The sequence below is a fragment of the Sus scrofa genome, chromosome 11 (genome assembly GCF_054392235.1).
Source record: "Sus scrofa isolate SSC_HxYL_T2T_F1_AM1 chromosome 11, Sscrofa_HxYL_maternal_Yorkshire_Landrace_v2.0, whole genome shotgun sequence".
NCBI classification, from domain to species: domain Eukaryota; kingdom Metazoa; phylum Chordata; class Mammalia; order Artiodactyla; family Suidae; genus Sus; species Sus scrofa.
In genome coordinates, this window is record NC_139393.1 from 57304115 (window position 1) to 57330510 (window position 26396).

Consider the following 26396-nt stretch of genomic DNA (forward strand, 5'->3'; position numbering starts at 1 on the left):
ATGACTTATTTTTTCCTCTAATTTAAGAAGTAATTTGGTGTAAGAACAAAGAATACCATTTCAACTGTATGAGACAGAAAAAGAATTGAGTTCCAGCAATATGGCAGAGTGACCTAATATGAACCACTTCCCCTTAACGAAAATTCATGAACTGCTATATAAAATATAACAGTATTATTTTGTGTTGTTTTAGTAAAAATACAAAAATGAGGTAGAAAAAAAGACAAGAAAATTTCTAGTTGCAGAATGAAGGAGAGGTTTAACTTAGGCAAGTGTAAGGGTAAGCATATGAATTAAGTCTTGGGATACTGACAATCGAATAAAGATCCATGAAATCAAATACAGAGGCATGGAAGATAAAGCCAAAAGCCTGGAAAGGCTACCCCTTTCTTAAAGAACAGCCTGGGAAAAGTCAAGAATACTTACATCCTGGATGAATAAATAAATCTCCCATGAGAAATAAAAACCTCAAGTAGAGGGTCCAAACTTACGCAGCCGTGTTGTGTATGATTCCCAAGTAGAGAAATTAATGGACTATCTAGTCCTAGACTAACAAAATCTCTAGGGCATTCTGTGAAAGCAAACGTGGGGACTCTGCCATAATGCAGAGCGTACAGGACCTCCACAGGAAGAACAGGCTGTAAACAACGACAGCAGCAATAAGATGATACCAACTAAAATGAGCTCACGATAAAAATTATAAACAACATAAGGAAATGATTGATAACCACAAGGGAAAGTCAGAAGAAACGACAGAGAACCACCTCAATAAAAAACAGTCAAAAGTTTAGTACAAAGTATGTATGTCAGCATTACTTAAATCAGGAGAGTGGTGAACATGATTATTATTTTTCAATTTGTACTTTATAGAATGTTCCACCAGGAACTTGTATTTATTTTATAAAAAGGAAAATTATTGTGAAATTTTCTATTTTGCAGCATTCAGCATACTGGTTCTTGGGGAAATCTTTCAAGTTGTTCTCAGGTCAATGGTAACACAAATGAAAAATTTTGTCTTGAATTCTGTTTGTTTATTTAAAAGCTGTGCCATCCTAGTATTTTGGTTTGTCATGGAAATTTATTTTTATTCTTGAATAAAGCTTCCATTGCTTGCTTTTTCAATCAGTATTCTGGAAATACTTCATTAGTCATGGAAATAATTATTTTTCTCAACTTAATAGTACATCCCAGAGATCTCTATACCTGTTCTCTAAAGGGTATGACAGTCTCAATTGTGAGATAACAGTTTTACTAGTACATTGTCTTAATTTGATGATTAAAATATGGCAATTCACTAATACCAGAGTTTCCAGACCTAAGGTAGATAAACTATGTTAGAAAGCAAAGAGGTTGTTTGCTTTTACCTTTCTCAAAAAGGTGTAGAGTTAGAGGTAATCCTATATCTTTCCCGTGTGTCTGCAGAAGAACAAATAACCTTTCTTTTTCTTGAAAAAATGTCAGCATGGAGCCCAGAGGGGAGCACACTCAGCTCTCAGAGAACGGAGGGGGCAGGGCTAACAAGGGGGTTGCCTTCAAAGAAGGTTGAAACCCAGGAGGATTTTCATCACAGGTTTTTGGCTTTGGAAGGTCTTTGAAGATTTGGGGATTTTCACTTAACAGGTGGTCTCTGCGCCTGCTGCACTCTGCTGATCTGAAGCCACACCGCCCAGCGTGACTCCTACCTGCTTGGTTTTCTGGAGGTAAGGCCCCAGGAAGCTCTCCTTTTTTTTTAATCCAACGATTATTTTCTTAGGGGAGGGTTACGGTTTCCCTCCCCCCACTTCCCCACCCACTACCAACTGGCGCCCCACTTATTTTGCACAGCAAGCTGTCCCTCAAATGTATCAGATCAGGAAAACCCACAAGAAAAAATGGTAGGATGGCAAGTGCCCACTAGATGGCAGAATTGATTAAGCAGATAGCACATTAAGGCAGTGCTCGCGGATCTCGGAACAAAAACAAGATGGGAAGAGAGTATTTGAATTGCTGGTGCCTCTGCATTTCCCAGTATTGCTTCCATCCTGCCCACGGATGCTGAGCTAATCATGGCCACACCGCTTTTGCCTTCCCAAAAGGAAGTGGCACTTTAGGGAGGGACAGGATCGTGTCTGCCCGTTAGTGGTGGTAAAAGCTGTGATGCTGTCCCTGGAGGTAAGAGGCCCCCCCAAGGCTCTCATTTGGGAAGAGGTGACTTCCAAGACCAAGCGTGTCCACCCATCCAAGAAGCCAAACACCTATTGCTGAAGTTTCCAAGCAGGATATTGGCAACATCTCTTATTTTGAGAGAATACAGAGTCTATACCCTCTAAATTCTCTGTTACAAATTGTCCCAAACAAGCAACAGACATAGGATAGATTATCTATTCAGTTGTCAGCTCAGGTTTACATGGGCATATTATGCCTTGCACTGCCAGCATCTATTAGCTTGACAGCATACCTCAAGATTGAAACAAACATGGAAAAATATGTCATAAATCAGCATTCAGAATGCATGCTAAATTTTGTTCAATTCTAATTTGGCCTCATCGTATGTCCACCCATGTATATTGGCTTGCAACATGTAGCCAATTCTATTTAGCAGCAGTTTTATGCTCTTTAGAAGACACACAGAGTGCTTAAGGGCCTGGCATTTAGACCCACTCCCATCTCCTACTCTCTGCTTTTACCAAGAGGTTTTGAGTCAATAGCACTGGGGTTCCAACTGACGAAACCCTTATGAAATGTTCCTGAATACTTAGTATTAGGAATGGGCCTGTATTACCTCATTTAATCATTTTGGCAAATCTATCAGCTCCAATTTTGGGGATTTGGGGATGAAGATACCAAAGCATAGAGCAGTTAGGAAACTCAGAAAGATCATATAAAAGGGATTTCCTTTTGCAAGGTGTACATTTTATTTTTTTCTTAGTTGAATTGGGACATGATAAACATTACACCTCTATTTAATTGTTGAATATAGGGCCAATTTTATATTTTCTCTTACTTGTAAATAAACAGTCAGCAAACCTTATGCATGCTCTGAATAATGGCTGGTGTATACTGTGGGTTCTCAATTACATAATTCATTAGGATCTAGAACATAGCACTTATATTTCCTAGACAAATGTGGAATGATGGGTTAGACTGTGTATGTACAAAGCTCAGGGAGGAAAATGGAACTTGGACATGAGTGGTTATGGGAACCCTGCCTAACAAGAGTCGGTTGTCTTTTACCTTGGCAATTTTGGAAATTGTTGATGTTATAATTTCTGTGTATGTTGATGGGATATGTTATTGAGTGATAATCTTATTTTAGATTTTATTTTTCTTCTGTAATAATCCAAGAGCTGAAGAGGAACCAAGAACTGCCATTCTTGCTATCTCTCTCATCTCTCTTCTTGTTACCTTTTTAATTATGATTATTACTATTTTGCTATACAACCTACAGTTTATTGTAATAATTTTAGATTTAGAGAAAACTTGGAAAGGTAGCACAAGAGTTCCTGCCAACACTTCATCTCGTTTTCTCTCACGTTAACACAATACTTAGCAGGATATATTTCTCAAAACTTAGACATTGGGAAAACACTACCTTTTTTTTTTTTTTTTTTTTTTTTTGTCTTTTGATTTTTTAGGGCCACACCCACAGCGTATGGAGGTTCCTAGGCTAGGGGTTGAATCAGAGCTGTAGCTGCCAGCCTACACCACAGCCACAGCAACATGGGATCCCAGCTGCATCTGCCACCTACACTACAGCCCACGGCAACACCGGATCCTTTACTCACTGAGCAAGGCCAGGAATTGAACCCGTGTCCTTGTGGATACTAGTCGGGTTCATTAACCACTAAGCCAGGATGGGAACTCCGGAAAATACTATTAACTGAGCTGCAAACATTTGGATTTCGCTGTCTTTTCCACTAATACTCTTTGTTCTGGGATCCAATCCAAGACACCACGGTTCATTTTGTACCCTTCTCTTTTGATCTGATGAGTGCTAAAATGTGAGATAGCCTCATGCTCTCCATCTGCTGCTGCTCATTTGCTTTGATGTCACCCACCTTAAGCCCAGCAATTTAACACACATCTCATGGGGGTCAGGTCAAATGGGAACCCCGATTGATCAGAGTTAGCCTGGGACACTTCAGATGGTATGAGTGACTTAAGCTCATTTCTAACTACTCTGCTCCCTACCTCACTGCGCTACTTAGAAAGAGACCTTTTCGTCCTTTTCTGTTGGAAAAAAAAAAAAAAAATTCTCCAGGCAGTACTTTGCCTCTGAGGAGAGGCAAATGGATTTTTAAAGCATCCTTTGACCCTGTTCCTTTTCATTAATACTTGGTTTACCAATGAGTGAACCACTGCTTCTTTGGGAAGAATACCAAAGACATTTCCTCACCATCAAGAGATTCTGATATAGAAAATCCAGATATCCCTACTTTGGTCATTTTATTTTGTTTCCTCATTACTTTCGCAGCATCGTTATCCATTCAGTCTCAGCACAACCAAAGGTGCCACAGCTCCCCACTGATTAGAGAAAACCATCGTTAGCGGGAAAAAGAATAATACAGAATTAATGTAAATTTCTAATGTAAATTTCTAAAAAGGGATCTCAGGACAAAAATCACATTTAGTTCCATATGCAACAGGAGAGACCTTTACACACTGGCAACCACTTAGAAACAATACACTCAGGAGTCACTTAGGTGATATGGAAGAGTTACACTTTAAAATTATTATTAATTTATTTTTTTGATGTAACAAATGAGGCTGCCTATATGTGAGTGAAAAATAACTTTCTGGTTTCTCAGCTGCCATCCCTGTGCTTGCGTTATGCCCGTGACAGTCACACAGATAGGAAGCTTATATTAAAACCCAAATCAAAGGCAGCAGAAGTGGGAATCAGCCTTCATTAATGAACCATTCAAGCCTCTCTCCTGCACGGATGAACACTAAATCACTGGTTAGATCTCTGGTGATTTCCCACTTGAGAGATGTGAAGAAAATGGCACATGCAGACTAACAGCATAGCATTAGCAACTTGTCAAAATACTTTCTAACATACAGGCTTTAAAATTATTTTAAAAATTATCTTGACAGAGCTACTGGAAAAGTTCCTGCCAAGGATTTGATTTGGCAGTGACCCTGAAAGGAGCAAGCCGATGCTTGTAGAAACATCAGGGTTCATCTGATTGTCTTCTCTGGCATCATCAACACTTTGGTTCCCAATGAACAAGGGTTCTGTTAATGGCTCAAGATGGAGATGAGCGCTAAGTGACGTGAAATTATGGGTCTTTTCTCAAACTGACCTCGATAATTATGTCAACTATTCTCTTTTGCTTGTGAATACCTGTGCTGTCACTGAACCGTCTATTATATCATTTCTTAATACAGCGAGTGCTCAGTGTGGGGCTCATTTCTGATGTGCAGGAAAAGGCCGCTAACAATCTTGATGCCAATTCTTCCATCTTATAATTGAGATTTACAGTCTAAAAATAAAATTCGCTTTTTTGTTCTGTATGTGCTATGCAGTATGAGTGCTTGAGAGTGGTGAAACTCACAGTCCTTAATTTTTTTTTTTAATACAGGAGAAAAGGAAATAGTAGAAAGAGAGGAAAAATAAAATAGGGCAAGAGGAAAAAAGCTACAGTAATTATTATTTTGCTAAAATGTAATCTTGGTCGTGGAGAGAAAGAGATTGGTTTTGGAAAGTCTGGAAGAAGAAGTAAAGTAATTCCAAATGGACAATATGGTGAGAATAAAATTCCTGAGTTACATGACTGTTAGCTGTGTTTTGGAAATAACGGTAGACCTATTTTATATGGGCACATGGGGAGATAAAATTCCAGAAGTGATTTTTACTCAGTAAAGATCTGACACTAAGGAATTTAGACTTGGTCTTGAAGGGATTGGGAAGATACACGTTTTGAACAGGATGACGTGATCAAAGTACTATGTTAGAAGGTTAATTTAGAAGTAACCATGATCAATCAGGTTGATATGGAGATTAATTAGAGGCAAGATAGTAAATTGAAAAGTTTTTGCAACAATCCAGCTGTATAGCTGCAGGATCTGAACCAGAGTTGGAGAACTGGAAACATCAGGAAAGAGAAAGCTGGGGGAGGCAATTCGAAGCCAACAGTCAGGACGAAACTTGGCACCTCACTGAATTCGGGGAATGAGGTAGGGAGAAAAGTTGAAAATAGCATGGAAACTCAGTCTCTAAGACCGAGACAATGGTGATAAAATGAATTCAAACTAAGATCAGAAATTACAGGGCTGTCATGGGAAGCAGAAGTCTATATAACAGTCAATAGGATGGGGAGGTGATGAATTCATTCTGAGGAATCTTCGGTTTATACTTACCCCAGTGGAGACGGCCGGAAGTACCATTCTCAGTTATCTCCATGGATATAAACAGGAAAATCCACTATTAGGAATAAAAGGGCCGGAGACCAGCATAGAATCAGTTGTGAACATTACCAGAAAGAAGATCCAAATGCCCAGGTCCATTTGGTGGTGGGTTAAATAATAAGGGAGGCAATACAGCATCACACCAGGAGAAATAGAGAGTCTTTACTGAGTGTGTACGCGGCATACTAAGTGCTTTGGTTGCACACTTCATTTAACACAATCATTATGCTTGGTGGTAGGACCCTCACTTTAGAGATGAGAAAAATGGCAATCAGAGATTGTATTTTATTCTCGTCAATTTGAAGAGATTTACTGAATATACTGCTAAGGGAAAAAGTGGGCAGGACAAGGGAGTCTGCCCCAGGGCTCTCTCTTTAAGGGCACTGGCTTGGAGTGAGTTAACCAAGACTTCTCAAGAAGCAGCAGTGGGTTTTCTAATTCCAAGGCGCATGTTTTTAAGTGGACTGTCAGTAACTTTATCTTAGCGTACTTGGGCAAGTCAACACGGGCAAGGTAACTTCTCAGAACCTCAGTTCCCACATCTGTAAGGTGGGAATGATACCTTTTAATTTATGTGGTTGCTGTAAGATTAAAATAACACAAAAGAATTGTGTAAATTGTTGTGTGGGGGGACAGATTAGTTATTTGTGCGTGATGATCAGCACACTGCTTTAACAACGCGTATGAACCATTCTGCTTGGAAGACATAGCTATGAAATGACTGAGGTGTGGGTGACATTCTCTAATAATCTGACTTAAAATCTCCAAAATTATCTCTTCTTGGGCAAAAAATATTTCTTCTCCTCGAATTATTTATGCAAAGTGGAACAACAAATGGTTGTCTACTCTGCTGAGACAACAAGTTTTAAGAATCATTTCAAATCTACTATGAAATTCCCTCATCTCCAAACTTAAAAATCCTTGACTATATTATGCTAACATACCTCCTTCTTAAAGACCGCACTCCCATCCTGAGTGGATAGCAAATGCTTATTTTAAAGCCTTTAGCACTTTACAAACATGCCCGGACTTTCAAAATAGTGGTTACCATTTTGTTCCATGATACTGTGTCTGTCTTCTGTGAAACCCCACCACATTCAATAGCCATATGTATGTTAATGAAAGAATAATCATGACAACTAATAGCATACACGAGCCATGTCAGCGCTCGACCATCAGAGCAAATGAAAACAAAACTGCGTACAGACAATATGAATCAAGATCTGAAGCTTCATGGTTCTTAACCAGTTTTATGTTAATGAAACAATTATTAGAACACACAAAACCCTTCCTTTTTAATTTGATAAATTGAGTGGTGATGTGAGTTAATTGAACCATTGGTGAGATAATAAGATGCAATTGGTATGATTTATCAGAGGATGACATGGTTACAGGCATTGCTTCCACAGAAAATAATGGCTGCTATTACCACTTCCTGAGGTGAGCAGGTAAGCCATAAACCTAGGTTATTGCTACATAGGTCAGGAAGATGAGGGTCCATTTTGACTTTCATCCAAGTGAATATTTTAAGGCTGTGTTTTTAGAGGCATGCATACCAATTTTGTACTTGTTTTCCATTTTTCATAAACAGTGTCAATACTGAGTTTGTTTAGGCTATTCCATAATCTTAATCTACTTAGCTAGGTATTGAAGAGAAAAAAAAAAACATGTTTCCAAGAGTTTTGAGTTCTAATGTGGGTAATTAAAGGGTCATCATGGGTTGTTCTAAGTCATGTTATCTTGTAGAGACATTTTCACAAGCTGTTATTTTAGCAGAATAATCCTCTAGGGTTCTGCAGCTTAAAACGCAGGGCCTATGCTTTTTCATATGTGATTCAGAGAGAATATTACATGCTACCCACCTTCTAGTGGGGGAGAAAGAAACGATCACAAAGCCTGTTGGAGTGTACCAAAAAAAATAGCACTCACATTGCTATATTTTTTATATCTTAAATGACCTCAAAATTTTTAAAAGTAAAATCAGTGTCATTGAATATAGGAGACGATATAGTTCTACCATGTAAAGATACTGTAAAAACACTTAGCATATATGTTCACACTGTGAAAAATTAATCCAGGATCAGGGAATAAGCTTGTGCCTATGCTGGGAAGGATATATCTTAAACTATCAATTAAACCTCCATTCTTCAGTAATTTTATATTCATTTGTTGAATTTCTTGTTTTAAAATTCCATTTATACACATCTTGGCATTTTTTGTGTGTGTGAACACACATACACGATAGTTTAATTCTTACAACCACTTCTGATGTCAGTATGATAAATCCAAGTTTTGAAGATGAAGTAAGATGTGCAGTGGTCACACTGATGATAAATAATGAGAAACTGTTGAGAGGGAAAGACAGGACAAATCAAGGACAACAAGTGTGCACTAGGACTGCTCTGGGATCTGAAAATACAGTGACCCTAGGTGAAAGACTCATAAAAATTAAGACGTTTTACCAAGGTAATAGTGCAAGAAAGGGGCAGAGCTGCATTTGGTTCCATGTCTTTAGGACTTCACATTTTTTCCTACACTTTCCCAGTAGATTTGGTGATTTTCTTGACATGATTAGATGGAGGCAAGTCAGAGAGGCTTCCTGCAATATACCAGTGCTAAAGGGGATGCCAGGTCTTGTTTATCTCTGTGTATCTAACTTGAAACACATCAGGTCTTCAATAAACACTTGTGGGTCTGAACCAGATTGTACTGCTTGACACCTCCTCGCTTAGGATGCATTCCCGTTCCTTTAGATGGTAAGGATTTTTCGATCTTTGAGAATCAGTGAATGATTAGAACAGTATAAACATAAACCCAAGGAGATATATAATCAGACTGGCCATCCCTTCATTTCAATTAATCTTGGTTTCCAACAATCTGGGCAGAAATTCCTCCCCCCCAAAAAAAAATGATGCTGACTGTCAGAGAATTTCTAGGCTTAGAAGGGAACAGAACACTGTCTAGGGAGGTAGCCAAAGAGTAGCACTGGTCTCTTTCTCATTCTTGAGATGGTCAATCTCATGCCAGTTTTTTCTTTGTCCATTTTCACACCTTCACTGGTCACACATTCAATGCAATTTGGAACATTTTCCTTTTATAGGACCAACTGGTTGACAAAAAGCTTAAATTGGGTTAATCACATTAAACAATGAAACATCATCTGTAAATGAGGAGCTAGGAAGAGGCCACTCTTGGTACGACATTCGGCCACTGCCTAATAAGATAGGGAAAAGATTAAGGAAAACAAACCAGGCGTTATAATCATGATACATGGAATAAAACCACATCCACATCAGTAACTTCATTTTCAGGACCTCACATCTCCCACCTGTAGTTAGGTCAATTAGCTTAGATCATATAACATTTTAAAATAGTTCTCATATTGCATTATGTTGTAAATTAGATGCAGTTGGTAACGCACTAGAATTCTTACTGTTAACATATGAGGAAACCTCCATCGCCTTGATTCCTTGGCACAAATCACCAGGACCCGGAATGTTATCCCCTCTCTAAAAGAAAGGAGAGTTTCAAACATTAATTTTCCATATTGCTATCATATTAATAAGAGCTATAAATAAAAATTAAATTTAAGAATTACAGCGTGGAAAAATCTCTACATTCCTACATATTTAAATGTTAGGAAATATTTCTGGAAGTAATTTCTGGAGGTATTTTGCTACATTATCGGGTTGTCAAGATGACGAATTTCCACTTAATATTTAATTCTATTATTTCTCAATTGTTCCCTCACGCCCATCCTCATTCCCCAGTGACTTACTTTGAATTCTAACTTGCCACATTACCTAGTGGTGGTGGTATGTTAGGTGTATTCCTTACCTTTTCTGAACTTATTTATGAATCTGCAAAGTGGGGGAAATGACATCTCCGCCTGTCTGAGAAGAAAGGGTAAGCTTTCATTTTAACGTGAATGTAAATAAAGCTTTTGGACCAACATTTAAATGTAGAAAGGCACTACACTATAGCCCTGATTTATGAATCAGATCTTAGCTACTTATTCCTAGGTTAGTTCTTCATAAGAGTTCTTAGACACTTTCCGACGTTAATAAGAACTTGAGATGTATCGTTCTGAAACATTGAAGGATTTTCTACCCATGTTTGAAAGAAGGACTGTTTACGGATTACAGTTTTCTGTTACTAATAATATTATCTTTTTTCATCACAGGACAGGGACTACAGAAATACAGATTAAGATTCAAATTTCTTTTTTTTTTTTTTGCTTTCATTTTTAAATTTAAAACAATTATTTATAGTTGATTTACAATGTTCTGTCAACTTCTACTGTACAGCAAAGTGATTCATTTATACATATATATGTTCTTTTGCATATTCCTTTCCATTGTGGTTTATCACAGGATGTTAAATATAGTTCCCTGGGCTATACAGTAGGACCTTGTTGTTTATCCATCCTTTTAAAATAGTCTGCCTCTGCTAATTCCAACTCCCAATCCTTTCCTCCTCTTCCCACCCTGGCAGCCGCAAGTCTGTTCTCTATAACTGTGAGTCTGTTTCATAGATATGTTCATTTGTGTCATATTTTAGTTTGTACCTATAAGTGATATCAGATGGCATTTGTCTTTATCTTTTTGACTTCCTTCACTTACTTAGACTCCAGTTTCAATGAAGAAATAAATCATATTTAGCTTGGACCATAGCTGTTGTCATTTAAAAAATGATTTATTTACAGATAGCTTCTTATAGTTGGGTTCAATGAGTATGAGTAATTCTTGTGATCCCATCTAACATAGTTTCTGACACTGTTAGCAGTCACCACTTAAGGGAAGTACATCTTTCTGTGTTGTGACTACACAAAGTTAGCTGTGTTGTTGTGGCTGGGTTATAGCCTAATCATGTGGCAGGAGTAGGAAGCAAGAAACACCTTATAATGAAGACATTAGATGGTAAACTTCCAAAGGGGAAAGAGGATTATCTCTTACTCATTGTCTGCCTCCCACAAACACATAAGTCACTGTCTTATAGATATTCGGTCTTTTAGGAATTCAAACATGGAATTTGCTAGTTCGAATAAGTTCAGAGGTCGTAAAACTGATTTTACTTTGGTGGTGAACGATAATGCTTTGACCTCAGGGTGCAAGTACCCTTGATAAACTCTCCTAAATTGTAAAAGCTTTGAAGTCAGAGCACTTTTAAGATACACAACATCTTAGACTGAAGATGATTCAGTAAGATCTCCACATAAACTGGAAGGCAAACATGTTTAACACAAAGTTGGTAATCTGCAGTTCTTATCAGCCAGCCAAAGAAATTTAAGCAAACATGAAAAAAAATACAGACACCCTTAGTTTTAAGGTTTCTGCACAATGTGTAGAACCATTTTGTCACTGTGCAATCAATACTCATGAGTAAACGTAGGCCTGGCATGTGGCAGGAGATAAATAAATGGTGACTCAGGAGTTCCCATTGTGGCACAGCGGAAACAAATCCAACTAGGAACCATGAGGTTGCAGGTTCGATCCCTGGCCTTGCTCAGTGGGTTAAGGATCTGGCATTACTGTGAGCTGTGGTGTAGGTTGCAGATGTGGCTCGGATCCTGCGTTGCTCTGGCTGTGGTGTAGGCCGGTAGCTGTAGCTCCCATTCGACCCCTAGCCTGGGAACCTCCATATGCCATGGGTGTGGCCCTAAAAAGACAAAAGACCAAATAAATAAATAAATAAATAAATAAATAGTGACTCCTATCATTATTGTTAGGTGTCTTCCCAAAAGTCTATTTTAAGAAGAGAATCATTATTGCCATTAGTAGAAAAAAATGGGGGAAAATGTTCTCTTTGAGCACCTTGATACACCTATACTACATGCAGATACTGTCTACAGGTTCTTACAGGTTCTTTGTATCAAATACTTTCTGTTGAAATCAGACTAATAATGTGACACTAGGCACCAGTGAGGTAACTGACGTGATTTGAGCAGTATGTTATCAAATGAACAGTGCCAGGAACCTCCAGCATCTAGATCAAGTCATTAAATTGACAAAAGCATTTTTTCTCCTATCATCAGGAGCCCACATTCGGGGTGCTGATAAGCTTGCTGCCCCCTGGATGTTTGTATTCATCAACCAGGCTGGGCTTCCGGGAATGTGAGAGGTATCGCTAGTTGTGTTACGTTGCGTTGACAGCATTTTGTGTGATTTGTTCCATATCTCTAGTGGTCTGAGGAGGGATTATGTTTCAAGCCTTCCAGTGCACGTAAGATGTCATGAAATATATTGTTGACTCTATTGCACTGTCAGCGTGGGGCTACAGACCCACAGTCTGACTTCTGAAGATTGAGGTTATACACTAGCTTGCTCGAGAGAAACCCTATATGTGCCTAAAGATCTCTAAAGATGATATAGAGCTTAAAGCACCAAAGGAATGTTTCTATATTGCAATGTGATCTATAATGATATATGTGCCAGACTAAAAACTAGCAAATGAGATTTCGGTGGTAATCTAAACTTCGGGAAAAGCTAGAGACAGTCACAAATAATGGTCCTATGTGTTAATTTGAAATGCAAGCCATACTCCCCACATCAGTCGACATTTCTGCCTTTAATTAAGAGAAGTATGATATAAAATGCAATTAGGATGCATAATAGACAAATAGACCAATGATGAAACAGAATAGAAAGCATAGAAGTAGACTCAAATATACATGGGAATTCAGGTTATAATGAACAGCTCAGATCAGTGGAGTAAAAATGGACTATTTTAATAAATAGTTATCCTTTGGAGAAAATTCAAAACTATTTGTGAAAAAGACAAAGTTGGATCCTTTCTATTGTAGATCAAGGTAAATAAATAAAATATTTAAATGTAAAAAAGGAAACCATAGCAGTACTAGAAGAAAGTATAGGTTCATTTTTTAAAATAACATCAGACTGGAAAAAAATCTTTCTAACTACAGAAGTTAGAAAAGTAGACAACTTTTGCTACATACAAATAGAAAATAAGGAGGTCCTATTGTGGCTCAGTGGGTTACGAACCCTACTAGTATCCAGAAGGATATGTGTTTTGATCCCCAGCCTCGCTCAGTGGGTTAAGGATCTTGCATTGCTGTGGCTGTGGTGTAGGCCAGCAGCTGCAGCTCCAGTTGAACCTCTAGCCTGGGAACTTCCATATGCCGTGGGTGTGGTCCTGAAGACCAAAAAGTAAAATAAAAGTGCCTTGTCAAGATAAAAACAAAAAACAAATTTCCATAAGCAGTCAAAAGACAAATATCAAGTTAGGGAATAGTATCTACAACTCATATTAAATAAAAGGGTTAATCTTCACAATATATAAAGAGCCAGTAGAAATTGAGATGAAATTGTTCAATAACACTATAGAAAAAAATGAGCAAGCTTTTTACATACAGTTCATAGAAAAAAGAAACATAACTACATTAAAAATATGAAAAGATAAACCTTATTCATAGTAAGAGATGTGTAAAGTGAAATTAGACATCTTTTCTCACTTCTTAGGTTGGCCAAAAAAAAAAAAAAAAGTTATTAACATGCTCTGTTGACAAAGCCAAGGAGAAACAGACACTGTTATATATTTCTAGGAAGATATCAAATAGCACAACCTTTATGGAACTAAATTCAGCAATAGTTATCAAATTTACAGATGCATTTACTCTTGAGCCCAGAAATCTTCCTTCTGGGAATCTAGCCTACAGATATACTGCCAACTCAAATTACACAATTATATTACACAGTGATATCACTTACAATAAGAAAATATTGGAAATGAACCAGTATAAACTATGATGTGAGCACAAATTGGAATATTATGCAGCTGTAAAGAAGAGGTATGGGCATCTCTGTACATAGGATGGCAGAGATTCAGAATATATTGTTGGATGAAAAGGCAAGGTCCAGAACAGGTAGCATGCTATTTTTCGCATATGAAAACAAGGGTGAGACTATGTTATATTAACATATTCATAAACTATTCTGGAACTAATAAAGACCCTAGGGAGGTGAGAAGGACTAGGAAGTGGTGGAAGCATGAGGTGTAGCACTTGTGAAAATAACCTGAAACGGCTAAAATGCAGAACACCTGAAAAACCATAAGGTTTAAGAATTTTAAAAATGCACATTAGCGTGGCTTTGCTATTTAAGATGAAAATAACTTGAAGACAATCTATTAAAAAGTGCTATTGCTTTGGCAGTTCTCTGGTGGTACAGTAGGTTAAGGATCCAGCATTGTCACTGCTGTGGCTCTGGTCGCTGCTGTGGCTCAGGTTTGATCCCTAGCCCAGGAACTTCCGAATTCCATGGGTGCAGCCAAAGACAAATGTGCTATTGCCTTGAATAGTGTATTGTGCCAAAAAAAGTAATTAATAGATCATTCAGTAGTTTGTTGAATTAGAATTGAATATTTCACACAACTTCTTGGTAGTCTTATTTTATGTGATTTTGGTTTAGTCAAAAGTTTCAAAAATGCTCCATAGGGAATACATAACTACCAACCCTTTACTTTTAACCATTGGAGGATGAAGATTTGGTCTTCTGAAGCTCAAGAAGGGCTTGAGAACCTCTGATGATTGAGTCATCCTTAGGACCAAAGATGTGCTTTAATGTATTTATGTAACAAGAGATATTGAGAACTTACTAAAAGACAGCCAGTGCTAGAAGTGCAAAGATTATGTAAATAAATCCTGGACCTTAAAGACATCCATAATGTATAAGATATCCAGATACATTAATAGCTAACTAACTAGAATGGGACGCATACTTGGAGCACATAAATGAGAGGTGACAAGGTGACATGTAACATATCCAGAAAAAAAAAAAATGTCTGTTTTAAAAATCAACATAGTAGGGAGTTCCCATTGCAGCTCACTGGGTTAAGAACCCAACATAGTGTCTGTGAAGATGCGGGTTTGATCTCTGGTTTCGCTCACTAGGTTAAGGATCTGGCGTTGCTGCAAGCAGTGGTGTGGGTTGCAGATGCGGCTAGGATCTGGCATTGCTGTGTCTGTGGTGTAGAGCAGGGGCTGCAGCTCCAATTTGATCCCTAGCTTGGGAACTTCCATATGCTGCAGGTGTGGCCATAAAAAGAAAATAAATAAATAAATTTTAAAAAAATCAACAGATTAAAGAGTTCCTTCATGTCTTGTTTTGCCCACTCTGGCCCTCAGAAGTCTTGATATTAAGGGTAAAAATGGGAACACCCAACATCTGGAGGCCATGTGCATAGTGATTCCTGGTGTGATGGCTGCACAGGTTTAAACTTGGACTCCATTGCTTAATTAGCTGGGTGAAGCTGACTACTTCATTTCAGAGAATGAAATGATGGAGAACAATGCCCTGAAATAATTCGTAAAAGAATCTTTCGATTTAATGAAAAAAGAATGTGCGTCATTTTGACAACAAAAGAGAAAAACCTAAAGACAATGACACTTTCACCCTGGTACTGGGGTCTAAAGGTAAAGGACACAGGATAGTGGCTCAGACAGAATCCATGTGCACAAGCAGATTTGTACCCGTGGAGACAGTACTGTTGGCCCAGGTGTATTTGGCTGAAAAAGACAACACCCTACTGGAGAAGTGGGGAAAAAGCTGATCTGCCTAGATTCTAACAGTATTGGCTCTTTCTCTCTTTGCCTGTAGTGAAACCATACCTAAATCCATGTGAACTTATACACATGGACAGATTTAAAGAGAGTAGAACATAAAGATGATTAGGAAAATTAAAAGACTAGATGAGTTTTGATTAAGAATTCTAAACATTCATGCCAATTACCATGAATTGGCCTGCTGTGGATATTGAGGATGTAAAAATAGGTATATAAAATAGCCAAAGGAGTTCCCATCGTGGCGCAGCGGTTAACGAATCTGACTAGGAACCATGAGGTTGCAGGTTCGATCCCTGGCCTTGCTCAGTGGGTTAAGGATCCGGCGTTGCCGTGAGCTGTGGTGTAGGTTGCAGATGTGGCTCGGATCCCACGTTGCTCTGGCTCTGGTGTAGGCCAGCGGCTGCAGCTCCAATTCAACCCCTGGCCTGGGAACCTCCATATGCCATGGGAGTGGCCCAAGAAATGGCAAAAAGCCAAAAAAAAAAAAAGCCAAAGATGCAGGCCATCTAAGATAATGTGCATGAATTTTGAATTCGTCAGCCCTATTATAAGAATTTACAAAAATATAGCTTATCCAAAATTTAAATTTAATTCAATCCAAGTCAAGGAGTACTTATCAAATACCTACTGTGTGCAAGGTATATTCTTAGGTGCTGTGGAGGAGGGGTCCTCCTTGCACATGAGCAAGACAGGGGGACAAACATGGGGCAATTAACAAGGCAGCATGACAGGAGTGTTAGGGTTACAGGCATAAGTAAAGGGCTGTGGCAATAAGGAGAAGCAATACGTCATATACAAAACCAAATAAGACTTCACAGAGAATTTGGCAAATGAACTTGGCCTCAAGGAGTAATTGGAATCTTAGAGGCAGAAATGTTAGAAAAGGACCTTCTAGAGTAAAGAAAGAAACATGTAAATAGAGAGAAATATTTCAGGTTTGAGGGCTGGGAATAGTCTAGAGTGGTAGAAACATGGGATATAAGAAATAAAAAGTCAGAATGAAAATAAATTGAGACCAGATGATAAAGTGCCATATGTACATGCTAAATGTACCTGCTAAGGGATTTGGAAATAATTCCAAAGGAAACACAGAGCCATTGAACTTTATTGAGAAGAGGCATGATAAGCTTTAGCTTTCTGCCATTAGCGTGAAGGTCAACGAGTTGATCAGCATGAAGGCCAGGCTGGAAGTCCATTAAAGACCCAAAGTCTGAATAAAAAGTGGAAATGGAAATTGAAAGGAAGAATAAAATATTCAATGAAATAACAACTCTTCATGTAGGACTTTAACTTTTAAAGAAATTTTATGAACTGAATTTTAAGTTCTGTGATTCAGGAAAAAATGATTATTTTACAGTTTATGCACACAAAATAGGTCTTAATAAGTATTTATTATAAAGTTTGATTTATTGTATTACTGGTAATATTTCCTTTATTTGCATTTGTTTCAAAATTGTGTGTCTTTAACAAAATACTAAGTTTTATAAGAAGATTAAGAGTTTTAATGAGTAGGGTAGTTAGTCTTAGACCAGAGGTCAACAATGGTGTGCAAAGGGCCAGATAATAAGTATCTGAGGATTTATGAGCCATATAATCTCTATCACATATATTCAACTTTGCCATTAGTGTATGAAAACATCCCAAGACAAAGTCTGTCTGTGTTCCAATAAGATTTTATTTACAAAAATAAGTGGTGGGCCAGTTTTGGCTATGGGTTGTCTCATCTATAGTTAAAGGATTAAAACATTTATATATTTAGTTTTTGAAAGATCGCAATTCTTCATAACTTTTTATGTTAATTCCATGTTACTACAATTTCAGGTTCATTGAAATATAATTTACATGTAATAAAATTTATCTGTTTTAGTGTAAAATTACATGAGTTTCGATAAATTTATACATTTATGTAACCACTACTACAATCAAGATATAGGAAATTCCATCTTCCCCCAACTTTCTTCATGCCTCTTCATAGTTAACTTCTCCCCTAACTCCCAGCTTTTGCCACGCACTGGTCTGTTTTCTGTCCCCTTTGTTTTGTCTTTTTAAAAATGTCATATAAATGAATCATACACTAAGCAGCCTTTTGCATCTCCCTCCTTTCATTTAAGATAATGCATTTGAGATTTATATGACCTATTGTCTCTATGAGTAATTGATACTTTATTACTTTATTCCACTGCATGAATTTTTCCAAATTTATATATTCACTCATCAATAAAAGGTTATTTGGATTGTCTCAATTTGGGGGTGATTATGAATAAAGCCATTATAAACATTTAGCTGTGGGTTTTTGCTTAAATATAAGATTACATTTCTCCTCGGTGAATACCTAGGAGTCAGATCACTGATTGTATGGTATTTGTTTAATGTTATGAGGAACTGCCAAACTGTTTACCAAAAGCTGTACCATTGAATTCCTACCAACAATGTGTGGTTCCAATTGCTCTCCATCCTCTCCATTGTTTGGTATTGTCAGTTCTTTCTGTTTTAGTCTTTCTTTCCAGTAGGTGGGTAATGGTATATCATTGAAGTTTTAATTGGTTTCCCTAATGACTGATGATATTGAATGAATTTTCAATGTGTTTATTTGCTATCTACAAATCATTTTTGGTCAAGGATCTATTCAGATCTTTTGCTCAATTTTAATTTGAGGTTTTTTTTTTTTAATTGTTGAGTTTTCATGGGTCTTTATATATTTTGGATATAAGCCCCTTATCAGATATGTGTTTTGCCAATATTTCCTCTCAGTCTGTGGCTTGTCTTTTCATTTTCTTGAAAACATCTCAAACTATTACGCTTTGAAATGTTAACACCACTAGTATTATGATTCGTTTAGTATGTTTTACATTTTTCCGAAAGAAAAATCAACTAATGAGAAGAACAGCCGCTTTTCTTTGATGGATAATTTTAAAATGGCATCCATGAATATTATAAAACCAAATAGCAAATTTTTATCATGTTACAGCTTTATCTTCAATCTGTACCTAAGTCATGACAATAAAGTCTAGATTCACACATATTCTCGATCATATATTTAATTTGAAAGAACTTTAAATCTTTGAGAAGTGACAAAGGAAACCGACACATCTATGAAATAGGACATCAATCTGCCTGCCTTGGCTTTCGAAGCAAAGTAAAAGGGAACATTTTCAAATAGTGAGCTGTCTCTTTTATTTATTGATCTGCAGCTAGAAATAAGGCTATAGTAAAATGCTCTCTCCATATCTTCCTCGCTGTATGAAAACAGGGTTACGGATCAATTGATTTACCATCACAATTGATTAGGTACCTTCCCTACTATCTCTATTGTGACACAAGACATGCAGTCATATAGATCTTTCATTAGGAAAGTCATTGAAAAGCTAAGGTTCATTGCGCGCTTAAATGGTTTGTAGCCCACTCATTAAGCCATTAACCAACCATTAATATTGCTTAACCTCAAACCTTACAGATAAAATAAGTTATTGCCATTTTATCTTCCCAGTGCACCTTTGCAAAGTGAACAAGTTCGTGATTTTGTTACAGCCTGACTTAAATATTCAAAGACATGCCAAGGAAATCAGGTATCTAGACTATTAACACTAATAAGATTTTTGTGTGTATTCCTTTCGATGCAAACCCTGGCGCATAAAGAGAGGAGACCAACACAGAGGCATTACTTAAAATTGCTTTTTTTCGCCCACCAAATTAATCTGTTTTTAGTATTTTCTACATGTTATTACTACTATCAAGAACATTTATTTCAATAAGAAATTTTCTTTGCGATGTTCTTAACCATCTCAGTTAAAATAAAGAAAAAAAAAGGATTGTGAGGAGAAGTTAATCATTTTAAGACTGTTTAACATAGTTGTACCCAAGCTTTAAGTACAAAGAAGTAACTGATTCATATAAAACATTTAGCTGTCCTCTGCTGGTATGTTTCTCTTAAAAATAAAACAAGAAAGATTCAAATGAGTCCTAGTTACTTCAATAATATAGATAAAATATGTTGTCTGCCACAACATAATTGAGGATATTCATGCTAATCTTTGCTTCAGGTTTCATCAGATCAGCTCTAGTAAACATACAATACCTTGCACATAATTATTTAAAGGCTTCTTTTACTGTGTCCAGAAGGAAAAATGTGGGTACTTGAACAAAACTGAAAATTTAATGGCATATGTGCAAGAAGGAAGGTGAATGGAGTTGAATGTGCAATTAGGAAAAATTATAAAGAGATCTTCCAGTTCATATAAAAGAGAATCACAGAACCACAGGGGATTCTGTTCAGTCTGTAAATAAATGTGAAAGGCCTTTGCCAACCCATCTACAGAGAGGAAGAGATTGATATATACCTAGCAACTTGTATGGAAATATCGTCACTCAATATCGCTTTGCTCAAATTAGGATTGAATTTTACTTTTCAGTTTCTAGCTTTTTAAAACTTTTAGCATTTCTTGGGCCATAAACATTAAGTACTGGGTCATGTGACAGCTCACTGATGAATGAGCAGTGGGTCCATTTAATATTACTTCTATAAAATTCATGTATCCAGTTTATAAAATAACCTATACACAGATAATCAACTTAAAGGGCCAACCCCAGAAGACCTAAAATTTCTGTTTGTAGTTTGCATTTATTAAAATCATTTATAACAGCTCAGCCACCCTCCATGGCTGGTCAGAGGGGTCTGAGCTGATCTCTTACAGGCAGGTGAATGTAAGAAGCAGGGAGCTAGGAGTGCCTTGGGCCATGCTTTTCTGAGGCATTTTAATTATTTTCAATATGCAGAGAGGACAGTGACACATGTCCAAGAATCATGCAAATATCCCTTTGCTGAAAATATGTCCTCAACCCTGAGGCATTGGAGAGGGTGGAAATGAACTTGGAAGAGTTAGGAGTCAGTGCACCATAGCATCGAAAGGAGAGGGGGGCAGGGACACAGGGCTTTTAAGGGTGGATAGCCTGTCTGTTCTTTCTCCATGTGTCCATCAAATCTTCTGCCCCTCATCCAGAAATATGTGTGCCTGGAATTGAGCTTTTGAGAAGTAGGGACAGGATGAGGAAAGATAAGAAAGGCCTTATTTCTTGGTTAAATAAAGCGACTTGTAGGACTAGATTACCCAGCAAACAAGATGCTTATCTGCAGGCAAGTCCACCTTTAATTTGTGTTTACTCAAGATTGATCCAAAAGAATAATGACTCACAGTAGATACAGGGATTTCTTTTCTAGACCAGTGCTAGAGAAAGGGTAGCCTATAGGAAGAACAGTTGTCCTTGGATCCAGTTGGCTCCTGGATCTATCCAGAGTATTTACGTTGCTCAGAAAATGTCACAGGCACCTAAGTTCTACTCCACAGTTCTCTGGAGTCATCCTGGCCCAGGAACACAGCCTCCAGGGTATTTTTCTTTAGGTAATGTTAGAGACTTAAAGCAATCTGGGAGAAAAGAGGCTTGGAATGTGGTGAGTGTCCAGTGGAGGAAATCTCAGAGCACCGTGACACACTGTTCACAGAAGGTTTCTCCAGGAATATAAGACTTGGGTCAAAACTTGGCTTAAGGACAGTTTTCCATGTGGAGGCCACAGGCAGTGAAGTGGCAGCCACTGACCATCCCTCCTTGACATCAGTCTGGTTACATTCTGTAGCAGGTGAGGAATTCTGGGCTTCCCAGGGATTTCAGGGGCCAGTCTTGGTCATCTGGCAATTCTAGTACATGTGCAGTTAAGGAATGGCCTTAGAAAACTGACTTGACTTTACAATTAAGAGACACGAATAGGTATTTCCAGACTAGTCTGATACAACCATGCAGGGGAGGCTTGATCAAAGCAACTTTATAGCTCCCCCAAGGCTGTCTCTGGATGTTAATGGGATATTGACACAGAACTGACTGGGTCTCTTTTGTTTCTTGAGTTAGAATGTCTCTTTCATCATCCAGCTGCTCAATGCTATTGGGTGTTGGCTTAGCATTTTGGGGTGAGAAATTGGCCTATGGACTTTATCATGGAACTTCCCCAAACCAAATAAGTCCTCTGGCCACTGTATTCCTTCACATACTGGCAGCACCCAAAAATCAAAATAAGAAAAGTGAGAGAAAATTATCTATGTCTGTCTAGCTGTCTGTCTATCTATCCATTCATCCATCTATCCTCTTTCAAATCTGTTCCTCTCACCCGCCATCCCCTTCGTAGGTAACATCATGTCTTCCTGGGGACTGAAGGTAGCAGTTTAATTTAAGTAGTTCTCATAGATACAAATAACCCAGCAAATATTAACAGAACTCTCCCTTTTTTGTTTATATAGGTGAAGAATTTTAAATAAATTACTCAAATATTTGTTCTTTTAGATATCTAAACCAAGAAAACTAGAAGTTAATCAGAAGGGATTTTTGTCTATTCCAAAAACTTTTGTTACCTAATTTATAATTTTCCTTAATATCATATTTTCTAAACAACATCTGGAATTAGGAAGACTGCATAATTTTCTATGCACACAAATGTTTTTAGTTTTCCAAAAAGATTATTTTCATGAGAATGCCGTTATTGTAAAATCAAGCGATATAAAACAGGATCTCTTCATGCTAAAATTGTATTAATAATTAATTGGAGGGAAAGTATTTCAACATGATAAATGAGACTGTGTAGAAGGAAAGATGCCATTTCGTGGCAGAAAAAATATAGTAACACGCCATTAAGTATAAGACATTATATTAAATTTTACAGAGTACAGAGACACCAAAATATATTAAAATGTGAATTATGTTTCCTAAAATTCTTATACTAGAGATGGTAATTAGAGTTTTGCCAATATAATTATTAAAATGAGGGGAAGCTGGAAAAATGTTTATTGGAAACCTAAAAACAATTTACTAGAGAGAAAACTGGTTGCCAGTAAAGTAAAGCAATATTAAATAAGAGGGCAATATCCTGTTATTGGCTTAATGTAATAAGGATATGCTTTAAATCGAAATCAGGTCCTCAATCAACAAGGACACAGTTCTAATGGCAAGGTAACTCTGATGCTAACTTGTTTAAGAGTAATTGCACAAAATTAAAACATGGCAGCTAAATTAACAAATATTTACCTTCAGAACAGAGATGTCTGTGAGAGTGTAAAATATTCACTGCAGGTTGTCAGGAAAGACCCAATTCTCCTGACTTACAGACACTTCATTTGTGCGTTCTTTTACTAAACATTACTTTTTAAGAACTGTAACTTTTTAAATTAAATACCGTTTTTATAAATTAAATATTGAGTAGTAGCAAAAGAACACTTACAAAATATATGTACATCCACAGAAAAGAAACTCATAGACTTGGAAAACAGGCCTGTGCTTGCCAAGGGGGAGGAGGAGGGAGCGGGATAGACTAGGAACCTGGGGTTAATAGATGCAAACTGTTGCCTTTGAAATGGTTAAGCAATGAGATCCTGCTGTGTAGCACTGGGAACTTTGTCTAGTCACTTGTGATGGAGCATAATGGCCGATAATGTGAGAAAAAGAATGTATGTATACAGGTGTGACTGGGTCACTTTGTTGTACAGTAGAAAACTGACAGGACACTGTAAACCAACTATGATGGAAAAAATAAAGATCTCTTAAAAAAAAACCAACCAAACAATCAAACAAAAAGTACATGTACAATATAAAGATGGAAGGAGTTCCCTGGTGGCTCAGTGGGTTAAGGATTCAGTGTTGTCACTGCTGTGGCTCAGGTCACTGCTGTGGTGCAGGTTCAATCCGTGGCCTGGGTACTTCTGAATGCCATGGTGTGGCCAAAAAAAGGGAGAAAAAATATTAAGGAATAGTGGAATATTATACACCTATATCCCCAGCACTGTGTTTAAGGAAAATAACCAACTGCTTTGTTTTTTCTCCTCATCCCATACCAGTTTTTCCCTCCTCAGTAGTATTAATCACTGTTCTGAATTTTGTCCTTATCTTTATGATTTTCCATATACATTTATATCCTTGAACCATCTTTTATTTTAAATATTGATCACTTTAGGAAGTATGCTTTTGCTTGGGTTTTATGTGTATGTGTGCCTTCCTGAGATTCATCCATATTGCTGAACAGCTAGAATGCATTAATTCATTAATTTACAGCAGAGAATCACATGAATTAATTTTACTTTTCTCCATGACAATTTACAGAAGGTAATGGAGTTAATGATAAGAACTTTTGGTTGGGACAGATTTTGACAACTGAGAAAATATGTGGACTTGGAAATATGGGGGTAAATATACAAAAAAGTCATCTTAAGTTTATTGAACATGAGGGACCAGTACACTCTAAGTTATTTTGAAAAGATTTAGGGAAAACATATATATACTAAAATTCTTAATGGGAAGATATCTTTAAGAGGAAAAAGACAATCTTTAAAACAAAATATAATCAGCAAACTTGGGGATTCTCTCTTAAAAGAATGTGTACAAAATATGGAAAAAGGACATTTAATCAAGGATAGTATTTTTGTTTAAGCTGCTATAAAAAAAACCCATAAACTGAATACATGATAAACAACAACCATTGATTTCTTCCAGTTCTGGAGGCTGGGAAGTCCAAGATCAATGTCTCTGAAGATTTGGTGTCTAGTCAGAGCCTTGTTCTTGTTCGTAGGTGTCATCTTCTCCCTGTGTCCTCACGTGGCAGAAGGGAAAGACAGATCTCTAGGGTCTTTTTTTTTTTAAATGACTTTTACTTTTTCCATTATAGTTGATTTACCGTGTTCTGTCAATTTCTATATAACAGCAAAGTGACCCAGAATATATACATTGTTTTTCTCACATTATCCTCCATCATGTTCCATCACAAGTGACTAGATATTGTCCCCTGTGCTATACAGCAGGAACTCATTGCTTTTCCACTCCAATCTAGGGTCTTTTTTAATAATAGAACTAATTCTGTTCTTGAGAGCTCGTTCTTCATGACCTGATCACCTCCCACAGGCCCACCTTCAAATACCATCACACTGGGGACTAGATTTCAACATACAAATTTCCAGGGGACACAAATCCCCTGTATCAGATGACTACAAGAGTGTTTCTTAAAACCATAAAAACAGGAGTTCCCATTGTGGCTCGGCAGTAACAAAGCTGACTAGGATCCATGAAGATGCGGGTTCCATCCTTGGCCTGGCTCAGTGGGTTAAGGATCTGGCTTTGCTATGAGCTATGCTGTAGGTTGCAGACACAGCTCGGATCCTCTTTTGCTGTGGCTGTGGTGTAGGCTGGCAGCTACAGCTCTGATTAGACCCCTAGCCTGGGAACTTCCATATGCTGCTGGTGTGGCCCTAAAAAGACCAAAAACAATAACAAAAACCCATAAAAATAATGTAAGAAATTTTCAAATTGACTGGGGCTTTCTTTCAGAAAGATCCAAATTAGCTAAGTTTAAATTTGTTCAAAGCAAGAAGGTTAAAAAGCATTAGGTCCATTGCCTGGAAGGGACATCTGGAATAGCTACTAAGAGAACAAGCTTATTAAATTCATATTTTGTTGATGTATTTTGTCCAAGAAAATTGTCTTTGCCCTGGAAAGGTAAGAACAAAACTACCCACAAGGCCATTTTATCTGGAGTTTTCTCCAGAACACACCATGTTTGACAGTGAAGGGGATAAAATAAATGTTAAACCAGATGGCATCTTGGACTGTAGACCTAGACCAGTGTACACATTTGGTAACCAAGTACAAGTTAAATAATCATGCTCTAAAGATTTATGGGCAGAATTTATATAATTGGTTGAATTTTTTTTTTTCCTTTTGCTTTTTAGGGCCACATCAGCAGCATGTGGAAGTTGCCAGGCTAGGGATCGAATCAGAGGTACAGCTGCTGGCCTACATCACAGCCACAGCAACATGGAATCCACGCCACATCTGTGACCTACACCACAGCTCACAGCAATGCCGGATCCCTGACCCACTGAGCGAGGCCAAAGATCGAACTTGCATTCTGCTGGCTGCTAGTCGGATTTGTTTACGCTGCACCACAATGGAAACTCCTAATTGGTTGAATTTTTAATTCAGTGATTTTTATCTTTTTTGGCAGCAGAACCGCTTGTTTAAATGATAGTTTTATGTACTAGAAATCCTAATTTTAAAAAAAGGATAATAAAAGAGAGAGTGAAATGAAAAGGACAGAACCCATCCACTCCTTTTCCTCACCCTTTGTTGACCACTGAGATAGGAGTTTCCTTGTGGAGCAGCAGATTAAGGATTTGGTGTTGCCACCACTGTGGCTCAGGTGGATGCTGAGATGAGAGTTTGGTATCTGGCCTGGGAACTTCCACATGTTCTCAATGCAACCAAGACATTAAAAAAAAAAAAAGTTAAAGAGTCAATAAAGGAGTAAGTGAATTAACACAAAGTACTTAAAATAGCATGTGGTGATACTAACATGTAAGTACAAATAAATAAATGGGAATTCTACATTTGCAGTTCTCTTTTT

The 26396-nt window shown here is 37.5% G+C and overlaps 1 long non-coding RNA gene across 2 annotated transcripts in view; it reads left to right on the top strand.

The window, feature by feature from the left end:
- LOC110255833 (uncharacterized) overlaps nucleotides 1-26396 on the top strand; it is a 217375-nt gene that overhangs the window by 65856 nt on the left and 125123 nt on the right. For both annotated transcript variants that reach the window (XR_014819655.1, XR_002336703.2), the window contains exon 3: nucleotides 1621-1700. This is a non-coding gene — a long non-coding RNA (uncharacterized LOC110255833). The remainder of the gene's footprint in view (nucleotides 1-1620; nucleotides 1701-26396) is intronic.